Source organism: Arvicanthis niloticus, chromosome 11 (assembly GCF_011762505.2).
Source record: "Arvicanthis niloticus isolate mArvNil1 chromosome 11, mArvNil1.pat.X, whole genome shotgun sequence".
Classification (NCBI taxonomy): domain Eukaryota; kingdom Metazoa; phylum Chordata; class Mammalia; order Rodentia; family Muridae; genus Arvicanthis; species Arvicanthis niloticus.
In genome coordinates this window covers 63,403,573-63,430,023 of record NC_047668.1, presented here as the reverse complement: position 1 = coordinate 63,430,023, position 26,451 = coordinate 63,403,573, and positions in this window count along the sequence as shown.

Here is a 26,451-nt window from a genome sequence, read left to right as displayed (position 1 = left end):
ATATATCTGTCTCCTGAGAGGCTCTGCCAGAGCCTGACATATAGAGAAGTGGATGGTCACAGCTAACCATTGAACTGATCACAGGGTCCCCAATGGAGGAGTTAGAGAAAACTGAAAGAAATGAAGGAGCAGAGCTCCCAGACTCTAAACAGCCACCCTGGGAACACACATGGAGAGACTCATGGCTCCAGCAGTAGAGGAGGATGGCCTTGTCAGGCATCAGTTGAAGAGGAGGCCCTTGGTTCCATGAAGGCTAGATGCCCTAGTGTTAGGGAATGTGAGGGCAGGAAAGCAGAAGTGGGTGGGTGGGTGGGGTACACTCTCATAGAAGCAGGAGGAGGCGAGATGGGATGGGGGTTTCTGTAGGGGGAAATGAGGAAAGGGGATAACATCTGAAATGTAAGTAAATAAAATATCCAAAAAAAAAAAAAAAAAAAAAGAAATGCTGAAAAATCAAGCCTTTAATTTGTATACTGATAGCCAATGTACAGCTCATGGTTTACAATTATTTGAAACTGTTCCTAAACAGTATCTTTAAAAAGATACTGCTAATTCTCAAATTTTGCAATTACTTATGCAAATATAACCCTATTTAAGAGAGTGTACTGTTCCTTAACTTTATATAACATTTAAGAGCTCATACTGGATTGCTTCGACCTCTTAGGGCAATGCCACAGCAGTTTTGTATACCAGGCAGATTATACAGGAACAGTTAGCCAAACAATCTCATTATTTACATCACCAAAGTAGTAATAGCTTGAGACAACAATTTGGTATTTCTAGAGAATGTGCACATCAAGTTGTAAAGACTTGTCCTGAATGTCCTCAGTTTCTATCTGTACCACATTATGGTGTTAATCCTCAAGAACTCATACCTAATCAATTATAGAAAATGAATGTTACTAATAGTTTTTTTTTATTTTGGACAATTAAAATATGTACATGTGACTACTGACACCCTCTCAGGCTTTCTAGTTGCAACTGCTTTAACAGAAGAAGCAACTAAAAATGTAATTAGTTATTGCCTACATTGTTTTTCTATGCTGGCTGTTCCAAATCAGATTAAAACAGATAATGGAACTGGCTATTGCAGTTGAGCATTTGAGACTTTTTGTCAACAATTTAATATTATCCACATTACTGGAATTCCTTACAATCAAAAACAAGGTACTGTGGAACCGGACAATGGAACTTTAAAACAATATCTTTATAACATAAAAAAGGGGGAGTTATATCCCAATACACTACAAATTTATTTAAATCATGTTCTTTTTATTTTAATTTTTAAAAAATTTGGATGCCAAGGAAATCTCTGCTGAGTGTCTATGGCACTCTACAACTAGGCATACTTATGCCTAGGTGAAATGGAAGGATCAACTTACTGGCATATGACATGATTCCAATCAGGTATTTTAATATGGGGAAAAGGGCATGTTTGTGTTTTTTCTGCAGGATGCTGTAGTAACATGGTGGCTGCCAGAGTGACTGGTGAGACACGCTGATGCTGGGACAAAGAATGATGCTGACCTGTGAGCTTGCTGAGTGCCCTGACAATGGTGATTGGGAAGCAGTATTGGACATATGTTCCGGACTCATCATTGCTTGCCTATATCCCAGGTGGGACAAGCTGCCTTGCATCAAGCTTTTAGACCTTATGGGACAGAAAATCAAAAAGAGAAGTTATGATGACTCTTGTGTTTTTCTTAAATGTGACCAGTTATTTGGATTCAATCATGGAGTGGTCGGGAAATCAAACCAATATTGGAAATAACAGTCTTCATTTGAAGGCTGGTTCTGGACATTTTCAGAGACATATTTGGAAGTTAGCTGTAGTTCTCTGTAATGTTACATTAGCAAGAGATGAAGTTGGGGCAGGATCTGGATTTCAAACAAGTGTTAGTGCATGTGTTAAGGCTCTTTAAATTGTCATGTTAAAATTACTTTTGTTTCTTCTATGGTATTTAATGTAAGTTGCATTAATTGTACACTTTCTAATTGTGTTAATGTGTTGAAACCTGGCATGTCTTTTATGGGGGTGGGGGGGCCTATCAATCAGCTTTTGTTTTTATTGCCCTGAGTATTACAGGAACTTGGTATTCTGAAAAAGCTTGCAAGTACTGAAAGAAGTGAGTCAGGCTTTAAGCAAAAGCAAGAGGGTAGTGGGTTGATTATTATTAGTACAACAGCTTTAATTACATTAATTGCTAGCACCACTGCTTCTGCAATTGATTGGCACAAGAAGTTAAGGCAGCTACTTTTATTAATCATTTAGCAAAAAAAATGTTACTAATGTGTTGAATATGCAAGAGGATTTAGATAGGGGTTTGAAACAATGGATTGATGCTCTTTATCATATTCAAATTATTGGAAGGAAGCTCAGAGTTTAAGAGTAAGGAGCTATCTCGAGTGTCCTGCCAAATACCCATGGAACTGTGTTACTTCTAATATTTACAATGATTGTCATTGTAATTAGGAAAAAGTTTAAAGACGATTGCAGGGTACTTGTCATAATTCTAACACTTCTCTGGATGTTTTAACTTTGCATAGTAGATTATGAATTTAAAGAATGCTGATTTGCTGAGCTTTGATGCTACAGATACTGCTGATAAAATTATCCATGGCCTGAGGTCAGTATTTCCATTTTGTTCAAACTTCAAGAATGGCATATATAGCTGGATCATGCTAGCTCTTTTTGTCCTGGGAATACTTTTATTCTTGCCCACCATATTAAAGCTTATTTTTAACAAGATCAACATGTTAGTAGCAAAAGTACATGGTTTGAAACTGACAATTGACCCCCGGACATAGTTATTAATTTAATAGGCTGGCAAGCCAAGGACTAGTAAGATTCTGCACAGAGCCTTACCAACCTAAGACAGAAGTGTATTGCCTTTCATAATGCATATTCCATGATAGGTAAGGAAGACATTCTTGTCAGAATGACCTAAGACAGGCTCAGTCTTGTTTATAAAATAAAAATGAGGGAGATGTAGAGACATTTTGAGGTTGCTTGGCAGGAATCTGACACTGGCCAAGGACAAGGAAATGGGCTTCAGGCTAAAATCTGACATTAGGCTAGAACAAAGAAGTAATCTCAGGCAGGAATCTAAATATTAGGCTAGAATAAAGAAGTGATCTCAGGCAGGAATCTTAGGCTAGAAAAAAAAGAAGTAATTTCAACCAGGAATCTAAATCTTAGGCTAGAAAAGAAGTAATTACAAGCAGGAATCTAAATCTTAAGCTAGAACAAAGAAGTAAGATTCAGACATGAAAATGACTTTGAGCCAGGACAGGGAATTAGGCTCAGATATTTTGGTCATCCTGATAAGCCCTTAGAAACAGTGACCATGGGAGTGAACATGGGACTTTGTTTATTGCCTTGCTTGTTCTTAGACTGTTTATGTTTATGGTCTTGCTTGTTCCTTGATAATTTTCATTTATCTATTGCTAGTTTCTCAACCCAGAACTAACCTGAATACTTGCATGTAATTAAAGTGGTATAAAAGCAGATTGGGGGAAAAAAAAACTTCTTTAAAAGGAAAAAAAAAAAGGAAAAGTCATTAATCAGAGTGAAAGAATTAAGAGCAGTGATAAAGACATTATTCTTTAATAAAATAATAAAGCCTAGTCAAAAGACCATTAAGATTTGGAATAAGGCCATCAGCATGAGATGAACTGGTAACTAAATCCAAAGATCCATAAATATATGGCCGAACATGATTTGGGGACTCACAAACATGGTGTTACTAGAAGTCTTTGCTATCTTCAACAATTTGATTATAGTAATGATTATAGGTACTTACTGTAATAGGAATTGCACTTGGGTTAGTCATTAAGTCTTCCCACATAGCCTCTTGGAAAAGAACAACTGCTATTTATATTGTGTTAACAAAAAAATTAAGTTTGGAGCTAAGAAACTGGTCAAAAAAAATATAGGATGATATGTGTTAATACCAGTGTTTACTTGAACCCAGGCCCTCATGATTTGGAGGTGGGGCTAATGCTAAGTTGATTAGCTTTGGAGATATATTGCTTTCAAGGAGAGACTTTTACCACCAAAGTAGAGTTAGAAGAAAGTTCAACAGGACAAAGGATCAAACTCTCCTGTTGGGTCATAGAACTATTTAGGTAGTGGTCATGCCACCTAGACTGGATGAGGGGACGGCAGACATGGAGGAGTGGTAACTAAGAAACCTATAGGAACAGGGAGGTTACAAACATAGCACAGGACATGGTATGTTTTCCAAGGCACTTCATTTCTGAGTAGTGACCATTAATGTGAGTAGCTTCAGTGGGTAAAGAGAAAATAAAGGACTCAGGAGGATTTAAGCAACTAATGAAATTATGATTGTTTCCTGTTTATAAAGAAGACAGTGTGTCAAGGGGGGGGGGAGAAATTGAATGAGTAACTGTGGGAGGAGAGGCAAAAACTGGAATGTAAATAAATAAAATAATTTTAAAAGAAAGCTGTGTGTGTGGGATATTTATTTCTGAAAGATGTTTTCGCTCAGGATGTACTTATGAACCTGCTGTATAACAGACAGTGTATCAGTCCATCAGGATAGAGGAGTGGGAACAAACTCAGGCTGCTGACCTCTTGGAACTTTTTTCTAGTGTCCATGTGTCAGGTGGTGGTGAATGCCTATGAGATAAAAGCCAGGTGGAAAGGTCTGATGGTTAATTGTATGAGTTGTCTTGATCACTTCATGCAATGCCCAGATTATCTGTCTGAGCAGCATTTCTGTGCAGGTCTGAGAGAATGTTCATGGAAGAGATTAGTATCTGAATTAGAGGATTTGAGTTGGTGAATTGAGCTCTAAATTTGGGTAGAAATAATTCATGTTTTAAGGAATTAGATAGAATTAAAATGTGGAAGAAAGGAGAATTTGCATATTTTCTTGAGTGTTTGAGTGAAAACATCAATTTTTTTATGCCCACAAGGTTTCTGGTTCTTAGGTCTTTACTTTCTTGAACTCAGTGGTGCTATGATATCTGAATTAACTATACTAATTGGCTTCTTGCTTTTCCTATATAAATGAGATAAATCATAGAACTTCTTAGTCTGTATGGCCATGTATGCCAGTATTTATCTGTCCATTATCATCATCATCATCATCATCATCATCACCATCATTATCATCACCATCACCATCACCATCACCATCACCATCACCATCACCATCACCATCACCACGACCACCACCACTCTCATCATCACCTAGCTATCTCCATTAATTTTGTTTTAGAGAACTCTGACAAATACAGGAAAATAATATTTTCAGAGTAGAGAGTGTGACTGCTAAAAAATGTGGTCAGAAATCGATGAAAAGCCTATATAACTAAATGAATTGATAGATTAGTTTGAGAGACAGAAAAGGAGCAAGGAACATCCTTGTAGATCTTGTGTAATCTAAGAAGGAAGACTTAGGCCTCATTAAAGAAGTTTCTTTGGAAAATGGAGACTGGTCAGAATGCAGAGAATAAAGATCAGTGGAACCAATGCATAGCCATAAGTGGGACAACTATATCACCTCCTTCCACCAAGGTTTGGGGACTGTCAGGGGAAAGAGGGCAGAAAGACTGCAAGAGCTAAGGGGACTGGATTAACTCAGCATCCTCTGGATATGACAAGACCTCTACACTCATGAGCTTACAGCATCTGTGACTATGGACAGTTGATGGCTTCCAGTGTTGGAGGAAGAGTCAGTTATAGTTAAGGATTTAGCCCCGGTAGGTCATGCTTCAGTGGATGTCCTCACACCCAGGAGTATATGAACAGCACAAATTGGCTATAGTGAGTTATTAAAAAACGAGGAACCAATGTTAGAGTGATAGGGGAGGGGGATGTGTCTAAGAAGAATTCATGTGAATGTCATAAAAAAATAGGTCTGAAGTTCTTGAAGACAACAAAACATCATCATTAAATGTCATCATTTATTAAGATGTCATCATGTATAAACTATATTATAGTAGATAAACATGCATGATAATTCAAAACTAATAAATAAGAATAAGCTAAGTGCCAGTTATACATAGAAAATCGCAGTCTATGGAGTGAGGCTGAGTACTTTCCCGACGTCCCTTTTTATCTTTTAGTGAAGGAGGTAAGGTCAGCTGCACTCCTATTGCTGGGCCACTGTCATCCATTCTTCTCATTATATTTTGTAGTTACTTAAAATGTTCCCTTAATATTTTAACTATGTAACTAGGACCCACTTTTGTAAACCACGAGGGACTTGGTTCTCCCACCTCTAAATGAGTCATAGATAGTAGACAGGTATCTGAAATGGAAATCAGGATTCTGCATTTCTTGCTCCATTTTGCCTCTAACTCACCAGGAATTGATTTTTTTCTCTGGAAAATAAAGTAGTTCATTCACAGGATCCAGAAAGCCCTGTTTGGATTCAAGTAATAAAATCATAATAACAATCTAAATAATTCAGAAATTCACAGCTGATATCCTTTATTTTATATGCCCATAATACTCTATGTCAAGATAACTCACATTTATTTTGTGGAGAGGCTAGCAATCACCCAGTATTAATATCTCACAGGGTTATTTTGATATTAAAAGAAGAAGCATGAAATAAATTCACAATAGTGATTAGCCAAAAACTTACAATCTTTGCTAACATCTAGGATCTGAGTTAACTCTATGATGTTTGAGATAATAAGAGAAGTCAGCCTCTGAAGAATACAGATGGAGAACAAATAGGTTTTAATTGAAATAAACCTTTTAAAAACATCTTTCGGTTGTTGTTGGGAAAGAGCCTTTAAATAAGTGTTGCAGAAACAGAAGCTGAGGAAAAGCATCCGGCACATTTAAGGGCTGATTGTAAAGTTAGCTTCAAATGTTGATAGCTGGCAGAGCAGGATGGAAGGAAACATTGTCAGCCTGAATAAAATACCCTTTGCTTTATACCAAAAATGAAATACTACATTTTGTAATTTTAATTGATTACTGTGATAAGATACAGGGGTAAGTCAGTAATGTTTATGGTTTTACTTTTACCAAATTTATTCCTTCTTACATTTTTTCAATTTTTTTTCTTTTTCTTTCTTTTTTTTTTTTTTTTGGTTTTTCGAGACAGGGTTTCTCTGTGTAGCCCTGGCTGTCCTAGCACTCACTCTGTAGACCAGGCTGGCCTCGAACTCAGAAATCCGCCTGCCTCTGCCTCCCAAGTGCTGGGATTAAAGGCATGCGCCACCACCACCCAGCTTTTTTTTTTTTTTTTTTTTCAATTTTTAAATCACATAGATTATTTGAGTGCAGGAAGCTAATTTAGCTTATACTGGTTAATATAAATTTTGTTTGTAATAAGAATCACAGCTTCTAGATGAATAAGTTGTTGGAGTGGATGTGCTATAATATAAGTAATTATAGTAAAATGTTAGCTCTGTATGGCACTTGCTTCAGAGAAACTTTATAATTATCTCAGTATAGTCAACAATGCCACTTGCTATCTGTGTGACCAGGGAAGCTTCTGGACCTCAGCAGGAGGGATCACAGCAGAATTTCTATGAAAAAACAAACTGTGAATATTAATGAGTGGATCCACTGTAAAACATTAAAAATAATTTCTCGTGTGTAGTAAGCATTCGTTAAGTGACTACTAAGATTGTGACCATTCTCCCTGACATCGGTTTCACGATAATACAGGTATTAGTTGTTCTTCCATTTTGTAGTAGTTTCAGTTTAGTCATCATTTTTATTATAAATCCAATGCCCAAAGGTGTTGGGCAAAAATATCAATGAATAAAACATGCTGAGTGATTGTAGCAAAGTTAACAGCACAAATATCTAAAATTATCATTTTTTTAAACCAAGTTCTAGTCAATGCTGTCAACATAGAAATTAGTCTCCATAGTACCATACTGACTACTTCCTCAGGAACATAGACATCTGGATCTCTACTTAAAATCATAACATAAGATTCACAAGCTATTTAATTTTTTGGTGAAATAATATGTGTACCAAACACACAGATCTGTGAGAAAGACTGAAACAGTGGAGAGTAGCATGTATGTGAGCTCACCTTACTGTAGTATATCAAAAAGGTTTCAGTTTTGGCAGACTATAAAATTAAGAAATTTTAGGTAGTGGGAAATTTTAGGTGAGGTGAGAGCTGGGGAGATATTGGTCAAATAGCTAACAAGAAAGAAGTTTCCCAGTAGTTTAGAATTTTCAGATACTTTTGTTTTATAGATTTATTACAGGTTTTTAATATTTAGAAAAGATAGATGGGTTCAGTGCATGCCTTTAATTCCAATCACTGGGGAGGCAGAGGCAAGTGGATCTTTGAATTTGAGGCCAGTCTGGTCTACATGAAGATTCCAGGACACCCAGAGATACACAGAGAAAACTTGTCTCTAAAAGCCAAAAACCAAAATCAAAACCAAACCAAACCAACCAACCAACCACCAACAACCCCAACCAACCAACCAACCAACCAACCAACCAACCAACCAACCACCACCAACCCCAACCAACCAACCAACCAACCCAACCAACCAACCAGTCAACTAAACAATCAACCAACCAGCCAAACCAAACCAGACCAGACTAGACCAGACTAGACCACACCAGACCAGACCAAACCAAACAACCAAACAACAACAACAACTGATCATTGGATAACCTGAATTCTTACAAATTTACTGAAGATTGTTTTGTGATTTGGAATATGCCCTTTCTAGATAAATATTTCTACACAAAAAGATCATTCTTTTTGCTCTAATTTTGTTTAGTATATTATAAATATGAGGTAAGAAATAGACATAGATGCTCTTCAGTGTCTGATAGTAGGGGAGATTGGAAAACTAAACTGACAATTGAAGATCAAAAGGATTCTTCTTGGATTTAGAGGGCTCATGGGCTGTATAGTCAAGACCATCTTGGTAGATTTCTTGATATTTCGGAATTTAGGATTGTGAGTAAGAAGATGGATAATATGTAGACAATGGGGGACTGCCAAAACGGAAGATTCCAGACTTCAAAGTCCATGTTTTCAGATTTACTGGGTAAACACTAGAATGAGTTAACACTGCTCTTTATAATGATATTTTGTTGAACTTTAGTGGGGCTCTGCTTTAGTGTTCTGATATAGAGTTTATGTGCATTTTAAACCAGGTAGCCAGTACTGATGCTCTGCTTGTTTTTACAAAAGTATGTATTGATGGCACCAGCTGAGGTCCAGATAAATGTGACTCTCTGACTTTAGAGGCAAGAAAAACCCTTTGGCAGTAATGTGGACAAATGGTTCACCTTCCATCTTGTCTAACTCCATGGACGCATTAATTCTTTATGACTTAAAAACCAAAACACGTTAAATCAGCTGAGTGTCAGATCTTGGATAATTCCTTTGTCAAAGACGATACTCTTGGATAATTGGAAAGGGATAGGACATAATGAGTTTCCCTTGCACTTTGTTTCTCATCACTAATTCTACTGATAGTCTATAGGGAACATAAAAAGCATCTCATCTCACTCTTAGACGGCATGAAACGGCGCGAACATCTAACACCTGGAGCTTGGATCTGCCCTTTCTGAACTGGATAAGCTGGTGCTGAGACAGCAAGGGAAGGGATTTGCTTGCTGCTTTCTCTTCTTCACAAAAGCTCTAATCCAATTAATTTTACTCTAGTGTCATCAGCTTCCCCACTGCCATCCTGCCTCGCACCTGTGGTCTGTAGCTGTCCCACAGGGATAGAAGACTTGATAAAAAAAGGCTCTAATTCCACATCCACCTCAAACGTTCTCAGTGTTAAAATGTTGCTTCTCTCGTCTGCTAACCCAATAGTCAATCACTAGACAGTTGTTCCTTTTGGCCCTATGATGAATGTTTTTAAGCATTTAAACAATGCATCTCCCTTTCCTTTGATTTTTGCATCCACAGATCTTACAGTTCCTGATGCCGATGACTACACTGTAAGTGGATCCATCAGTGTTTACCTGTATGAATAAAATTATAACAATAGACACAGTTAAAATGTACAAATGTATGCTTAGATAACGTTGTAGATTTGGGAGTTCTTATTAGGGTACTATTTGATTAATCTTCCACTGATGTGAAACAGAAGATTGTGGTAACTGTGATGCTGTTCCTGAAGTCCAGAAGCAAATAAGCAGAGTCTTCTGAAACACAGGAGTGTAGTAAGAGTAAATGCAGCCGATGTGCATAAAGTATGCACAGGCGTGGGTATTAGAGTTAATAAGTGAAAGACCTTGGCCTTGCTCCTTATAATATTAACACTAGCAGTGTGAAGGCAGAGCTATGTGGAGCTACGTTAAACCCTGAAGCTGAATCAAAATCCTCACTCCTGACTTGGATTTCATTTGAAATTTTGATACTTTGCTCAGCATGGGTTTTATTCACATTAATTTTTAAAAATTTCACAAAACATTATTCCATTGATATTACCTAGTTTTTACCCTGATTGAGAGCCTCACTTGCTTTTTATTCTAGCCCCAGCCTGGAATGTTAAAGGCAAAGCACTTATTATATGGCTGGTGTAATTTAGGAGGAAAAAAGTTAAATTTACATCTTAATGTGAATCTCAGTCATTAAGGAAGAAAGTTTTAAAAATCCAATCTATTATCTCTAATAAGGGAGCAGAGATGTATTTTAGAAAGATTTCTATCAGATAAAATTTAAACAGCCTTTAGAAATGCTTTTAGCTGTAATGACGCATTCAACTTCCAGAGGCTTTCAATTTTAAATTAGTTTTTTTTTTTCTTCCCCCTATACAAAAGTGATCTGGAGGCAAGAAGTTATGGACTTCCTTCCCAAGTCTTCTAAGTACTGATCACTTTCCTGAGGCCAGTACCCTTACTCATGGCTCTTTTCATAATTATGTGCCAGTTCTGTGTCTCTAAGAAGTGCAGAAAGCCAGACTTTCACATGAATCTGCCTTGGTATTCTTCCCTGAATACCAAGTCTGAAGCTTGAGCAAATAGCATGGCAGTAGATACTCACTTATGAGCAAGATTTGTCTAAATTTCTGTAGCATTTGTGTGGCTTTAACTGCTGGTATAAATGTATCAGTGTGCTAAGACGGCTTTGATTTCAGATGCTGGGAGATCGGACATGGGCTTGTGCATGCTGGGTGAAAGTTCTGCCACTGAATTGCTCAGTCATAGGTGTTTGCCTTACATACATGGCCAAGGCCCTGGGTTCAAGAATTATGTTCTCTTAAATAATATTTTAGAAGAGCTTGTAAGTTTTAAACTTTATTTTGTTTTATGTTAATAAATAAGCATACAATCCCCTCTGATTAAATTCCTACTGATCAATATAAATTATAAATGACAACAAATGCGCCTGTGACAATATCTGACAGAAAAAAATGGGTGGATGGGACATGGGACATTATCAGTAAGTTTAAACACTCTGTGGGCTAGTTGTTGTTGTTCTCTTCCTCTTCTTCTTCCTCCTCCTCCTCTTCCTCCTTCTCCTTTTATTTGCTAACCCTTCCTAGTCAATAGGCTCTCACTATGAGCATGTGAGCATGTGAGCATGTGGAATTAAATGATAGCTTGCCATCTTTCCTTTTTTGCCAAGCTGGCATATATGTTTGGCTGGCCACTTTAGAGAATTATTTGACAGTGTTTTGAGTTGTTACCAGGAAACAAATGTCTATTATTTAGTTACTCATCTACATACATTTTATAGCCTATTAGTTCAGATTTCTTACCTTTGAAAGTATAAATATCTCAAAAATTTTAAAGAATCTGGTGGGCTGGTGCTCAGTTGTTTCATTGTGTGGATTAACTTTCTCAAAGTGCATGAAGTATGATCACATTTATTTTTCTTTTTCTTGTCCCAGAGTGTGATGGATAACTGTTTACTGTTGATTATCTGTGTTTCAGGGAAGTACAACAGGATTAAGGAGCCCAGAAATGAAGTGTAAGGGCACAAATAATCATTGTAGATTTGATACACTGGGGTTCAACGATCTTCCTGATAATAAGCATCAAATACAGAAATATGCACAGGTAATGATGCCCGGAGCAGCCATGTTTGGAAAGTGATTTGATTACTTTGTATTTTTTACTCTAAGAAACTGTGATGTGTTGGGCCACATAAGATTGATTAGAAAAAGCAAGTGCCTGGATCTCACCTGGGTTGGCTTATAACTTGCCAGTATCTACTTATGACCTTGAGTTACTTATACTGATATTGGGATTTGATTTCCTTATTCATAAAATTACCCAAAATTAACCCCTACCAACCTAGTGTTACAGATAATCCAGAGTTATATAAATTTCTATATTTTTACATACACATACATTACATATACAAACATACACATGCATGTATATATAATAAAAATAAAAGAAAACGGCTGTCAATTTAAGAGCATTAGAGGGAGAGTATCTGTAAGAAGGTAGAAAGTAACGTAATTATATTTTAATTAAAATGTATAAAAAATTGACACATTCCTTATTAAACATGTATACTTTTTAACCATAAAAAAGAAACTTTGACAGACAAAATAAAAACTCCTTGAAGGGGCATCTTAAAACTCTCACTGAGTTCTCATAGAATAATAGCATCTTAGGCTTTGAGGTTGGTCTACAAAAATCTCTATGTGTCAGGAAAGTTCCCCAGGACACTAGAGAAGGAGAGTCAATGCTGGCTAATACCAGAAGGGGTGAGTCAGCACTTTCTTTCTCTGTTGCCCTCTTCCACATCTTGCTCCTTCTCTCTTTGTGTTTAGAAACACTGGGAAATTGCCCTCATTTTCTATCACATAATTGCTTTAATTAATCTGCTTGTGGGTGTATAATTGTCCTCACTCTGGTAATTTTTCCTCTGTATGTCACATCTACTCACTATCATTGACAGGCATAGACAACATCTCTATTAAAAGTTGACTTAATTTAATTTTAAAACCTCTTTATTGTTCAGAGAATGATAATACGTAGGAAGGTTTTCACCAAGGAATCATTTATGGAAACACCACACAGGCCAAGAAAGGTAACATTGCCAGGATTTTAGAAAGAAAATGATGTCCGTGAGCCTCTGCATTCATCAGGGTTTCATCCCTCTCTTATTAAGGCCCAAAGAAGACTGGATAATATGCTACATTGTTTTACATTTGGATGCTTCCTTGTTTCTCTTGGTTCCTTTTAATCTGTTCACAACTGTTCCCTGAACTGTCTTCAGTTGAACTGCTTTTGTGTGCCAAATACTTTTCTGACTGTAATTTGGATGGCCTGAGACCCTTTTAGAATAGTTGATTCAGAAGCAGGGGTGATGGCTCTGTCAGTAAAATTCTCCCCTTGCAAATACGAATCCCTGATTTAGTAAACCCTGAACATAAAAAGCCAGGCATGCTGATGCATTCCAATAATCTTAGCACTTGGGGAGCATGTGCAGGAGGTCCCTAGAGCTCACTGGTCAGCCAGCCTATCCAGGTCAGTGAATTCCCTGTTGAGTGAGAGACTCTGTCAAAAACAAAACAAAACAAAACAAAACAAAACAAAACAAAACAAAACAAAACAAAGAAAACAAAAACCAAGGTAGAGGGCAATTGGGAAAGAGACCTGACATCAACCCTCTGGCCTACACACACACACAAATATATATATATACACATGTGCACACACACACATGTACATATGACACTCATGCATATGAAGAATGGTTAACAGACAATAGTACTAGTCAAAGTAGAGATTACTTTAACAATATAGATTAATTATGCTTTCTCTTAGTTTTAAATGTATTTGTATATGTATTTATATCAGATTGAAGATGTTCTTTTTTGTTTCAAATGTGAATTTTTTCATAACCGGATAGTCAGTTTTAGGGAAAAAATCTTTCTGCATTTATTAAGATAACTTTGATTTTTCAAATCAAAAGTTATTATTCAAATCAAAAGTTGGTTTCCTGATCTTGTTCATATTTGAGTTACATTAACTGATGTGTTTTGTTTTTATTTGTTTGCTTTTGGAGATAGGGTCTCGTTTTGCAGTGCTGGGTGGCTTAGAACTCATTAGGTAGACCATGTTGGCCTTCAACTCCCAGAGATCTGCCAACCTCAGCTTTCTTGGTGTTGGGATTAAAACTCTTCACAATCATGCTCCACTCATGAATAATTTTTTAAATGTTAAAATATGATTTTGTCCTAAATAGCACATCATTGAAGTATACTTTCTCTTAAAACTATTGAGGAACTCTATTGACATATAGCTTGTTTAGAATTTTGCATCTAATTTTTCTGCAACACTTATTCATAATTTTTACTTCTTATAATTCTTCCTTCAATTGTGTATCAAACTTGGGGATTATATAGAAACACAGAAGCAATAGACAGCAGAATCAGACTCATAAAACTACAGGATGTTGAAACTGTCTTTCACAGACTTTTAATTACCTATATTAATTTTATTCACTTCAGAGGATTCAGTGTGAAATTCAGAACCACTGGAAACTCTAGCAGATGAAAATTATAGATCTATAAGATAAAAACAGATCTATAATCTATAAGATAAAATTACATATAGGAGAAGGAAGCATTCGGTACTTTTAGTGTCATGCACCCATGAATATTTTATTTTATTATCATGTTAGGTTTTTAAGGGTCTTTATCCCTGTAACTGGACTTTCTTTTTTGAGTATTGAAAGTTTGGTTTGTTTTTGGTTTTGCTATTGTTTTTCATCATAGTTTCTCTCTCTCTCTCTCTCTCTCTCTCTCTCTCTCTCTCTCTCTCTCCCTCCCTCTCTCCCTCTCACTTTCTCACACACATACATATTTCCTCTTTTTATTTCTCTAGATATGTGTATCTTAGACTTTATCAATGAATTTTTTGTTCCCTTTATCTCCAATGATTATTTAAATTCCCTTTGCCGTATACATTTCCAACATATCCTTTATTTAACAGAGGTCTTTTCATTTGTGTCTAACATGGTTTTAATCCTTTCAATATTTTTTTTGTATTGCTCTCTTCCTTCTCACATACCATGCATGCTGTTTGTGTTCTTATTTATATTTGGAACACTATATTGAGGCATCGTAATTGAAAAGCTACAGAATCAGTGTATGGGCTAGACGGTGTTACTGTCACTCAGAGGATGATTCAGCCTTTGGTACTTCCATGAGTACTACGTAGGAACATGTTCAGATTTATCTAGTAGTTATGTGTGTTTGTCTGCGTGAGTTCACGTGTACCATGTATGTATAAAGAATAACATTTGAATCCAGTTTTAGAGATAAAGATAAAAAATTACAGATCTCTATGAAGACCCATCTATATCCTTCTAATCAATTTTTTAATGCTTTGAACTCTAAGACGAGGGGCTCAGTAGGAATTCATTAGCATTTGACTTCTTACTTTCTTAGTAGCCTTCTATGAAATCATGAGTGGTATCAGCTAAAAGTAGCTGGAGAAGGGGGAGATGGGTTGTTTATCTGGTTTTCTGCATCCTGTGCCTTAGAAGATCTTCACTTGATCAGTAGTTACCTTATATCTACTATTTTCATCACTCCAAATAGGAAAGTTGGTTTGACTTTAGCTACTCTAGACTCATCAGAGGTCACTGTATTAATGGATATGTGAATAGAAGATAATTATTCTTTTAAAATGTTATTTCTGGGTCATATACCTTAATCATTCCACTGTCTTCTGTCACTAGTTCTAACCCCTGATGTGTACAGTATTTATTCACTATACCTTGTGTGGTTAGGATTCTGGGGTAATGTTGTAGACTCTGTTCTTCCTGGCTTTGTTTTAGTGCCCTGAGTATCACAGAACCTTTGTATTCTAAAAATAGCTTGCAAGTACTGGAAGAAATGAGGCAGGCTTTAAGCAGAAGCAAGAGGGTAGTGGGCTTGATTATTGCTGGTATATCAGGTTTAGTTACTTTAATTGCTAGCATCACTGCTTCTGCAATTGCTGTGACACAAGAAGTTAAGACAGCTACTTTTGTTAATCATTTAGCAAAAAATGTTACTAGTGTGTTGAATATGCAGGAGGATTTAGATAGGCATTTGGAAGAATGGATTTATGTTCTTTATCCTATTTAAGTTACTGGAAGGAGGTTCAGAATTTAAGGGTAAGGATCCATCTTGAGTGTCATGCCAAATACCATTGGATTCATGTTAGTTCTAAAATTTATAGTGGTAGTCATTATAATTGGGAAGAAGTTTAATGACACTTGCAGTGCATTTGGCATAATTCTAACACCTCTCTGGAAGTTTTAATGATATATAGGGAGTTTATGAATTTCAAGAATGCTGCTCTGCTGAGCGTTGATGCAGTAGATACTGCAGATAAAATTATTCATGGCTTGAGGTCAGTATTTCTATTTTGGTCAAGCTTCAAAAATGGCATAAATAGCTTGATTATACTACCCCATTTTGTCCTGGGAATACTTTTATTCCTGCTCATTGTGTTAATGCTTTTCTTTAACAACATCAACATGTTGGTAGCCAAAGTACATGGCTTAAACCTGAAAAAGGACCCCCAGACAGAGTTATTAGATTGACAGGCTGGCAAGCCAAGGATGGGTAAGATTAGACATAGGGCCTTACCAACCTAAGACAGAAGCTTTGGATAGTGCATATTCCATGATGGGTAAGGAAGGCATTCTTTCAGAATGACCTAAGACAGGCTCAGTCTTGTTAATGAATTTTAAAAAGGGGAGCGGCAGACAGTCTTTTGGGTTGCTTGGTAAGAATCTGACATGGGCCAACAACAAGAAAATTGGCTCCTTGGAAGGAATATCATATTGGCCAAGGAAAGGAAGTAGGCTTCAGGCAGGAATCTGACATTAGGCTAGAACAAAGAAGTAATTTCAGGTAGGAAACTAAATCTTAAGCTAGAACAAAGAAGTAATTTCAGGTAGGAATGTAAATATTAGGCTAGAACAAAGAAGTAATTTCAGACAGGATTCTAAATTTTAGGCTAGAACAAGGAAGTAGGCTTCAGACATGAAAATAACCTTGTGCTAGGACACGGAAGTAGGCTCAAATACTTTGGTCATTCTGATAAACTCCTAGAAAGTTATCATGGGAGTGTTAATGTAATTGGGTTTAATGCCTTGCTCTTTTTTTTTTTTGACTATTTGTGTTTATTGTATTGCTTGTTCCTTGACTATTTACATCTATTGTATTGCTAGACCCTCAACATAGAACTGATCTTAATACATGCATGTAATTAAAACGGTATAAAAGCAGAAAGGAGGAAGGGGAATGGAATGCGGGGTTTTTAGGGAAGGGAAATGGGGAAAGGGGATGAGATTTGTATTGCAAATAAATAAAATATCCAATAAAAATAGATAATTACCATCATCCTATTGAATTTTACTAGAGGACAAGGATACTACCTCTTTTAATGTTGTTTGTTTTGTTAGTTGTTTGACTTTATTTTTGATCCCTGTTTGTCTCTCTGCTGTATGATTTTTACTTTACCTAAAACTGACTTATATCTCACCGCTAGTTTCATTTTCTTTTCTTTGAATTTGTTAGCTGATATTCTGAGTCTTGTTCACAAAATTTATCTCACAAATTTTTGTCTATGAAATAAATAAATAAATAAATAAATAAATAAAACAAAGAAAAAATCCAGCACCATCACCCCAATAAAGTCCAGGTGTTGTTTTCTTGTATATACTTTCTTGCCCTTGTGGTTTTACATACTCTTTATTATTAAATAAAATATATAGTTATATTAGGGGTCATGTTGGGTACAAAGGGTTTTTTATTTGAACCATTTAATGGGTGTGGAATGCTATCTCTTTCAAATCCACCTACCTTTTATTTAAAATGATATATTTTTAATTTTTAGACCTACTTTTACAAAGCTGGACTTTCAGCGTTCCTTGACATTCTTCTGTAAGCTAACATCACCTTTCTACTCTGGACTTACCTTCTTCATATGGTTTTCCATTTCTTTTGCTTTGTGTCATCATAGCTGTTGCACTGATTCTGACTGATGTCATTGCTGTATACTTCAAAGTTTTCTTGGATCTAAACAATGCAAGCAAAAATTCTGGTCAAAGGATCTCATCCCTGGAAGCTTCTGGAAACAGACTTGTATTTTTCTTAAGATGCAAACAAAACTACTGTCATGACATATGCTTTTCTGCATGACTGTCTCTTGCTGATTTCTTCAGTCTGTCTCAGAATTCTGCTGCTTCTCTGGACTTCCTGCTCTGGTGTTAGTTCTCCTGCTGAGAATCCAAAAGAAACGACTTCTAACATAGCATCTCTTCTGCTGACTTTATCTTCCCTCTGAGATGGCGCATGCCAAACCTTTATATAGCCTATCCTATCAATTCACCAAAGATGTGGGATTATTCTGTGGGATACCATAGACCTCATGTGAAGATTGATGCATGATGTTTATTTGGGTTATTTGATTGATGTCTCTTTCCTGTACTGTATACTATGTTGGAGATAGAATGGAGATTACAAATATTTGTTTACTCATTTAGTTTTTTCATTCCTGCATCCAATGCCAATATACCTTTAACAAGTATCATGATTCTGAATACCAAGTAGGTGACTTATAAATACATGCCAAATGAACAAAGGCTTTGTACAAGCTTATGGTGAAAGTGATTAGTCAAATATATAAGCATAAGGATTTATGAGGTATACAGAAAGTGAAATTTAAATGAACACAAGATTTAAAGAGAAAATATTAAGACTGTAATATTAGATCTATGGCTGTTTGTGTATGTGTTCACACAGGAGAAAACTTTAGAGAGTTAACAGATATTTGCAGATAGTTCAGGAATCGTAAGAATAATTTCAATCTTTATAAAAAACTATACTTTCAATTTTTAGCAATCTGTTTCTTTTCCTTAACTTAAGATCCATGGGGTTTAAATTTTTTCCATTTACAGGAAATATAAATTCTATGACTTTTCTTGCCCTGTACTTACTCATGTATCAGCTCTTTTTGAATCACAGTGACTCTCAACTTGTGTAATCCCAAGGTAGGAGAATGCAGATGTATGTATGCCTATTATCAAAATGTAATGGGAAAAAATCCATGATCATCTTTTAAAATCAAGTCCCACATGCCTCTTTCACAGGCTGAGGTTATTTGCCTGGTTGAGATTTTGGCAAGAATCTGATGATATTGTACCTAAGATTATTTTTCATTTTTAACAAAGGACTTGCATCTCCTCTGAGGTCTATAAAGTAACCAATGTAGGCACTACACCTTGAGGAAGCTTGTAAATTATTAACTGAGCAGAAGGAAAGAAATGAGCTTTGGGATGTTTTCTTTCTTTCAGGACATTCATACATACTGGAAGAGGCTGAATCTTTGTATGGCATGCTGGCAAGACTAGCTTAGCATATGCTTAATTCACTGCTGAAAGTGGGAGATATAACATGATGTAGACAACTACTGACAAAGACTTTGAGGAGATTTATAGTTCATTTCAGAGTAGGTCGACATTCATTCAGTTACTCATTTGTACACTTACTGCAAAATTTATAAACAAAAAGTGTTGGGTCCCATTTTGGCCATGGTTTGGGTCTTGTGGACAAATGTACTCATATGGACATACAATGTGATTTGTTTAGTTTACAAATGATGAAGGATGCACATGCACAGTGGGCCATGGTGCTATATGAGAAGCATTGGAATGGGAGTGTGTCCGGGGTCACGTAATGGGTCTTCCATGATTCCATGGCTACAGTGGAAAGGTAGATAGATGCTGCAGCAGGCAGCCCTCTGGAGTTTCCTGCACCTCCCTGCTTCCATTGCAGCAGTTTCAGTTTGGGTTTTGTAGGTTTTTTTTTTTTTTTTAAATTTTTTCCATGTTTAAGCACATTCCTTCTGATCCCACTAGGAATAAATAGTAACTAGCACATATGATGGTTTTACACTGACCATATCTTATGTCTAGGCTGTTCACTTTGTGGTCTCTGGCCTTAACTAACTTACATTGTAGTTGTTTGCTTATTCTTGCTCAGTGATTTGCTTTCTTCCATCTTGGAAAGACCTTTCATGCCTTCTCTGTATCCATATATCTCTGCTTGGTGGATTACTCTTCCAATAATTTATTTATTTTGTGGATGGGTTCTTAATAAATCTCATCTTCTTTGAATTTTGTTTTTTCAATACCCAAAATATTGAATATTGCTCTAAGATCATATCATGTTCATACTAGGTGTGTATTGACCAGGAGCACATAAAATGGCAAAATGAAAAAGAAACTTAGATATAATTGAATGGCCTTGTAATCTTAGTTAGAGAAAACATACAGATTTTCATTTTTAATCTGACTTTTGTGGATTTTATACAATTCATTTTTTTTTTTTTTTACTTAAAACAGTAAAAATGATTAGGGGAGGAGTATAGGAAAGGTTACGCTTCTCAAGAGAAAGTTATCCTAATTTCTTTTTATTAATTTTTATTTATGTGCATTGGTGTTTTTGCTTACATAAGTGTCTGTGTAAGGGTGTTGCGAGCTGCCATGGGGGTGCTGAGAATTGAACCAGAGACCTCTGAAAGAACAGCCAATGCTCTTAACCATGGAACCATCTCTCCAGTTTCAAGTTATCCTAATTTCTAGGAACTATGCCTCACTTTAAAGAAAGACCAGCACCATGTGTCTGTCAAATATTAGAAATTTAGAACCTCACAGTTTCCCAGGAAACTGCCTTCCCTTATAATTTAGTTCTTTGTACTTCAGTCATAGTCACCTTGCCCATACATCAAGTTCCCTACTCTTGGAGATATGGCATTAAGTGAGACATGACTTTTGAATTTCAAAACTCACAATTCAGCAAAGAGACAGTTGTAAGGAGAACAGCTCTGCAGACCGTGGCGACAGAGTCAAGAATGAGACAGCAAGAGAAACTAGAAGAGACAGAGATCAGTTTCCTCTGGTGGGGATCCAGAGCATACCCAAGAGAGGAAGCACTACCTGAATACTGTGTAGAAATTCAATAGTGAGAAATGAAGGCAGATTATTGAAAAACTCAGGGGGCAACATGAGAAAGTGTGGGGTCGGGAAATCCTAGAAAATGTTTGTGATGTAGCAGGGTGTGCGTGAGGCTGAGCATCCGTGTTAGCAGAGTTGACAAGGAGGAAGAAACACGAACAGTGTACTGAAGCCTATTTGTAAAGAATATTTGACTTTATATGTAGTAGAAACATTGGTTTGGGAAGGAAATAAAATAAGACGATTAGATTTGCATTTAGATTTAACATTGGTGACATGATAAAACATTTAGGAAACTACTATGTACTCCAGATAAGCTTTTTTGATGGCTGGGTCTAGGGTAATGGTGAAGAACTCAGATTTAAGCACTGAGGGTAAAAGATGCCCTAAGAACCAAATGACAAAATATAATGCTGCCTGGAGAGAGGAAATACAGATAATATATTTTCCCCATTGCTGGGAATGGAGCCTAGGGCTGGCAAATAAATGTCTCCCACGGAGCTATATCCCTGGTTCTAAAATCCTTTAATAGGTAAAGAACTTGAGGATGTCTTCAAAGCTCTGATATTGAAATGGTGTGAGGCTTTGTAGTTACTCAAATATATAAAATAAAATAAAATAAAATAGAAAATGTACTGAAGAAGAATTTATGGAAGGCTGTTGTATGTTTAATGGCTTTTAGTTGTCCTTGATATCCATGGGTTGTTGGGTCCAGAGTCCTTGGTGGAAACCACAGTATGTGGATGTTTATGTGCCTTGTATATAAAATGGCAAAGTAATTTCATTGAACCTACTCATTCCTTTATTCTTTCATATACTTTAAATCATGTCTAGATCACTTATTTTCCCTGCTACATCATTAATAGTGTGTAATAGGTACTGTACCTTGTTATTTAGGAAATAACAAGAAAACAAAGTCTACGTATCCTTATCATGTAAGTTATTTTTTTTCCATTTCATTTGTCCTGTGGTTGGATGAAAACATATATAGAGGGCTTGGATATATAGATTAGCTTTCCAATGCTTGTAAGTTACATATAGAATGTTGTTTCACAGTGATTAAAGGCACATGATTTCATGTGTGTATTAAACAGAGTTGTATTTGGGAATCATTACCACAGAGTGATAATTAAGTCATAAACCATGGGAGCCACAGCGAAAGGATTTTCATATAAAATCTGGCTGAAAAGGAGATGATGGCAAATCAAGTTCTAAAACTTTGGTGACTTCTTATAAGGAAGCTATCAGAGAGAATTATAAGTAACAGATAGATTAGCTAGATGTAGAATGAAAAGAAGAATTTACTGGTCAAGTGGATATTAGTTCTGTAGATGGTTAATGATGGATTGCAGAATTAAGATGACACTGAGGAATTAATAATAGGAATCATTAATAGGAATTAATAATTTTATTGCTGTGCGGAGACACTATGGCCAGAGTAGTAAAGAAAAATATTGAATTGGGGCTGAGTTACAGTTTCAGAGATTTAGTTCATTCTCCTCAGGGCGAGAGTCACGGCAGCATGCAGGCAGAAATGGTGTTGGAGAAGGAGCTGAGAGTTCTATATCTTGATCTTCATGCAGCAGCAGAAGACTGCCACACATACATAATCTCAAATCCTCTCTCCACAGGGACTTACTTCCTCTAACAAGGCTCCACCCACTCCAACAAGGCCATACCTCCTAATAGCATCGATTCCTATGGGCTAAGCATTCAAACACACGAGTCTATGGGGACCATTTCTATTCAAACCACCACATACGGCAAAATAGCAAAGGAGCTTGGGAAGGATGAAAGTAGTAGGATGGTCAATTCTAGAATATGCTTTGAGTGTGTCTGCTTGCCATGATCTCAGATAACACAGGACACATAGATGGTGGAGAAATGAGTAGCTGAAACAAATGAAACTAGTAAATTTCTGCTGGAAAACAGAACCATGTTATGAAATAAGTGGATAAAAACAAGTCAATGTAACATCAATGGGCATCTGACAACTCTGCCATCAAAGGATACGCTATGATCACCCAATTTGCAACACAATAGTTCTGGTCACATATGTTGTGTACACCGTGGATGGGAAGCCAAATAGCAATAGTTTTATCTCCAAGGATGGCCTAGGGAGGGGACAGTCCAGGAGCTTGGGCTCTGGGCTCTCTTATACTATGATAATATGATAATGGCAGGAAGTTTGGGACTGGTGCCATTCAAGCATTTGCTGGGCAGGAGCTTGGAGAGAACAGAGATAGAAAACAAAAGGGGGAGAGGTTGACGTTTTGCAAAAACAGGTAAATAGGAGTTTGCATTTTATTATTTAGGTACTGCAGGCTAGTTGCCTCACTTCCTGATTCTGATGATTAGATTAGAAAAACCAGGCAATTATGAAACCACCTCAGTCAACATCTCACTGCCTAGTTGGCTATGGAAAAGCCTGATTGAGTTGTAGCATGGCAGGTGGACGGGTGACTCTCACACCAGCCTTAGAAGGGATCTGGACTCAAAGTAGTCCTTTCTGGTCTGACATAGAAAGAAAATTGATCAACTGTAGGAGAAAACTGAAATTGTGAAAGGCTAACGGGTATCTGACTAAGCTGTTTACTTTGGATAAAGAAAGAGACTATGGCCCAGCCATGGGTGAACAGCAAGTTACTGAAAGTTGTAATAAGGAAAACTATGCAATTAAAAGTGCAGTGGGAGGTGATACAGAAAATCCTTGGGGTAATGAGTAAGGAAACTCAGAGATCCACTAGCCTTCAACATCTCACTAAATGGAGATCCGGGAAAAGTTCTGGAACAAGAAAAGGTGGATCTTGCTCCCCTTTCACTCCCCTCCCCTCTCCCATCAAGTAGGGGGGAACCAGAAGAGATACTCAGAGGGGCAGCAGAATGAATGAAAATACTCAGCTTCAAGGGTTAGGTAGCAGGGGGATCCTCTAGAAAGTCTCAGGCACCAAGGATGTGAGAGCCTCCCAGGACTCAACGGGGTTGACCTTAGCCGAAATGCCCAACAGTGCAGAGATGGAACCTAAAGAAACCACTTCCAGTAGAAAGACGGGGCACCCAGTAGAGGGATGAGATCATCAATCTATTTTCAAAATTTTGACCCAGAATTGTTCTTGACTCAAAGAAATATAGGGACAAAAATAGTGCAGAAACTGAAGGAAAGGTCATCCAGAGACCAGCCCAACTTGGGATCCATCCCATGTGCAGGCACCAAACAGTGACACAATTGCTGATGCCATATTATACTTGCAGACATGGTTGTCCTCTGAGAGGCTTTACTAGTAGCTGACTGAGATAGATGCAGGATCTTACAGCCATCCGTGGGACTGAGGTCTGGGACCCATATGGAAGAGTTGGGGGAAGAACCTAAGGGGCTGAAGGGGATGGCAGCCCCATAAGAAGACCAACAGTATTAACTAACCCTGACCCCTCCACATACCAAAGAGCACACACAGCACATAAGTAGCAGTGGACTGCCTTTTCCAGACTCAGTGAGAGAGGATATGTGTAATTCTGTAGAGACTTGATTTCTCAGAGAAGGAGGATGTGGGGAGGTGAGCTGGGGTGGTCAAGAGGTAGGGGATGGGTTGGGGAGCACCCTCTGAGAGGCAAAGGGAGGGGGTGGGGTGATAAAATCTTGCAGGGGGACCACAAAGGGGGTTGGGGGGGTCAACATTTAGAATTATTTGCATTCTAATGAATGAATTTTATAATTTTTAATAAAGATGGAAAAGTATTCAGTGGTTTCTGTTAGAACCTTAATGGAAAAAAATCTATGAATGAGCTGATAGAAGTCATGAGCAAGGTGCTAGGAACAGAAAATTCTTAGGCATAAAGCAACAAAAGAAAGAGAAATCCAGAAAAGGGCAAAGACAATTACAGGGAAAATGAAGGTCTGGATGCAGAAGACTGGGGCCAGTGGTGGTCCTGGAGCAGGTAAATGGTGAACTCAACAGAGGATTGCACACATGCATCTGCAAATTAAATATACATTCAAATAACCACATACATGTATATGCGATAGTATAATCCTTATATTTAGATTTTACATAATTTATTGTCTAAAACCTGAAACTCATCATAGTCACTTATCATTAACATTCTCAGTCATATAACTGTGCTTCAGATTTAAATTAAAATTTGTATGAATTAAAATGAACCAAAACCAGAGGTACACTTAAGCAGTAGATTCCACAAGGAGAATGTACTCCCAGCTACCAAGTAATTGCTGGTAGTATTAGGAAGGCTCGGACTATGATTGGGTTAATGCACTATTTAATTAAAATTAGGAGGTGAGAATTGGACTCTGCACTTGGAAAAACCATGAAGGTCTGAGAATGTGTACATCTGGTTGTCATTATGAGTCAACGTGTTAGGAGACGTGTGTGTGTGTGTGTGTGTGTGTGTGTGTGTGCACCAATTCTCAGCCCAATGTATAGAAAGTTTCTGCATATTCCCTCACACCCAGGTGAGTTATAAAACTGGTCCTTTCTTGTTAAAATATCCTCCTCATTAAAATGCAAATGATGATAACTAAAATATCAAATTATTCTACTTTGCAAGTCCTTTTGCTTGACTATTAAGAGGCTCCTTAGAATTATCTTCCATGTTCATTATTTCGAAAAGCAATTGGCTCATGTTGCCCCAATTAGCAAGCATAGATAAAAAGAGCCAGGGAGAGTAGAGGAAAGCCCCTTGTCAGTGTGGCTTATGCTGCCTGCTCTGCCTCACCTGCAGACAGCTCATAATCAATTTGCACATAAAGTTGATTGAGCTCTATGGGAATATTTAGATGTAAGAAACTCTGAAAATGCCAGGTATTTATTATCTTCATTATATTGTATAATGTGGTAATAACAGGAATGTTACAATTGATTTAATGGAGCCTTGTAATTTGAAGCAAGCTTTTAATGGCACCATTGCAAACTTCTTTCTTGAATTTCTATGTAATTTCATACATATTGTTGCATCTGAGAACTTTTTCATATAGCCACCAGACACTGAATAAATGTACCCTCTTTTAGAGGCATGACAAGAGTGTTCTATGTGCACACTTTACACAGAACAATAGCATACACTCTCTGTTGCTTTTGTGATATGGGAGAGATTCTGTGATTGGCGTTTAGTGGTAAATAAAGAGAGCTAGAGATGGGCAGTGAAGGTGACACATCTGGTAACTTGCTCTCCAAGGGATAGTTCTAATAGCTGTTTTCTCCTTCCTTCTCTCCATTCTTCCCTCCCTCCTTCCAAGCATTCCTTCCTCCTTTTTCCCTTCCTCTATCCCTCCCTCCATCCCTTCTTCCTATAGTCCCCCTCCCCCCTCTCTCTATCCCTCCCTCTTCCATCCCTCCATTCCTCCTTCTTGTAGTCTCCCTCCCTCTCTCTCTTCTTCCCTTCCTATCTCATGTCAAATATTGCTATGTTAGAGACTTTAAAACTAATCCTATCAAAAAACTCTCCTCATGCCTCTGTTATCCTCTTTGACTAGTTTTGGTTTCTTTGTGTCCAAGATCACCATTGGTATTTAGTTTTTCAC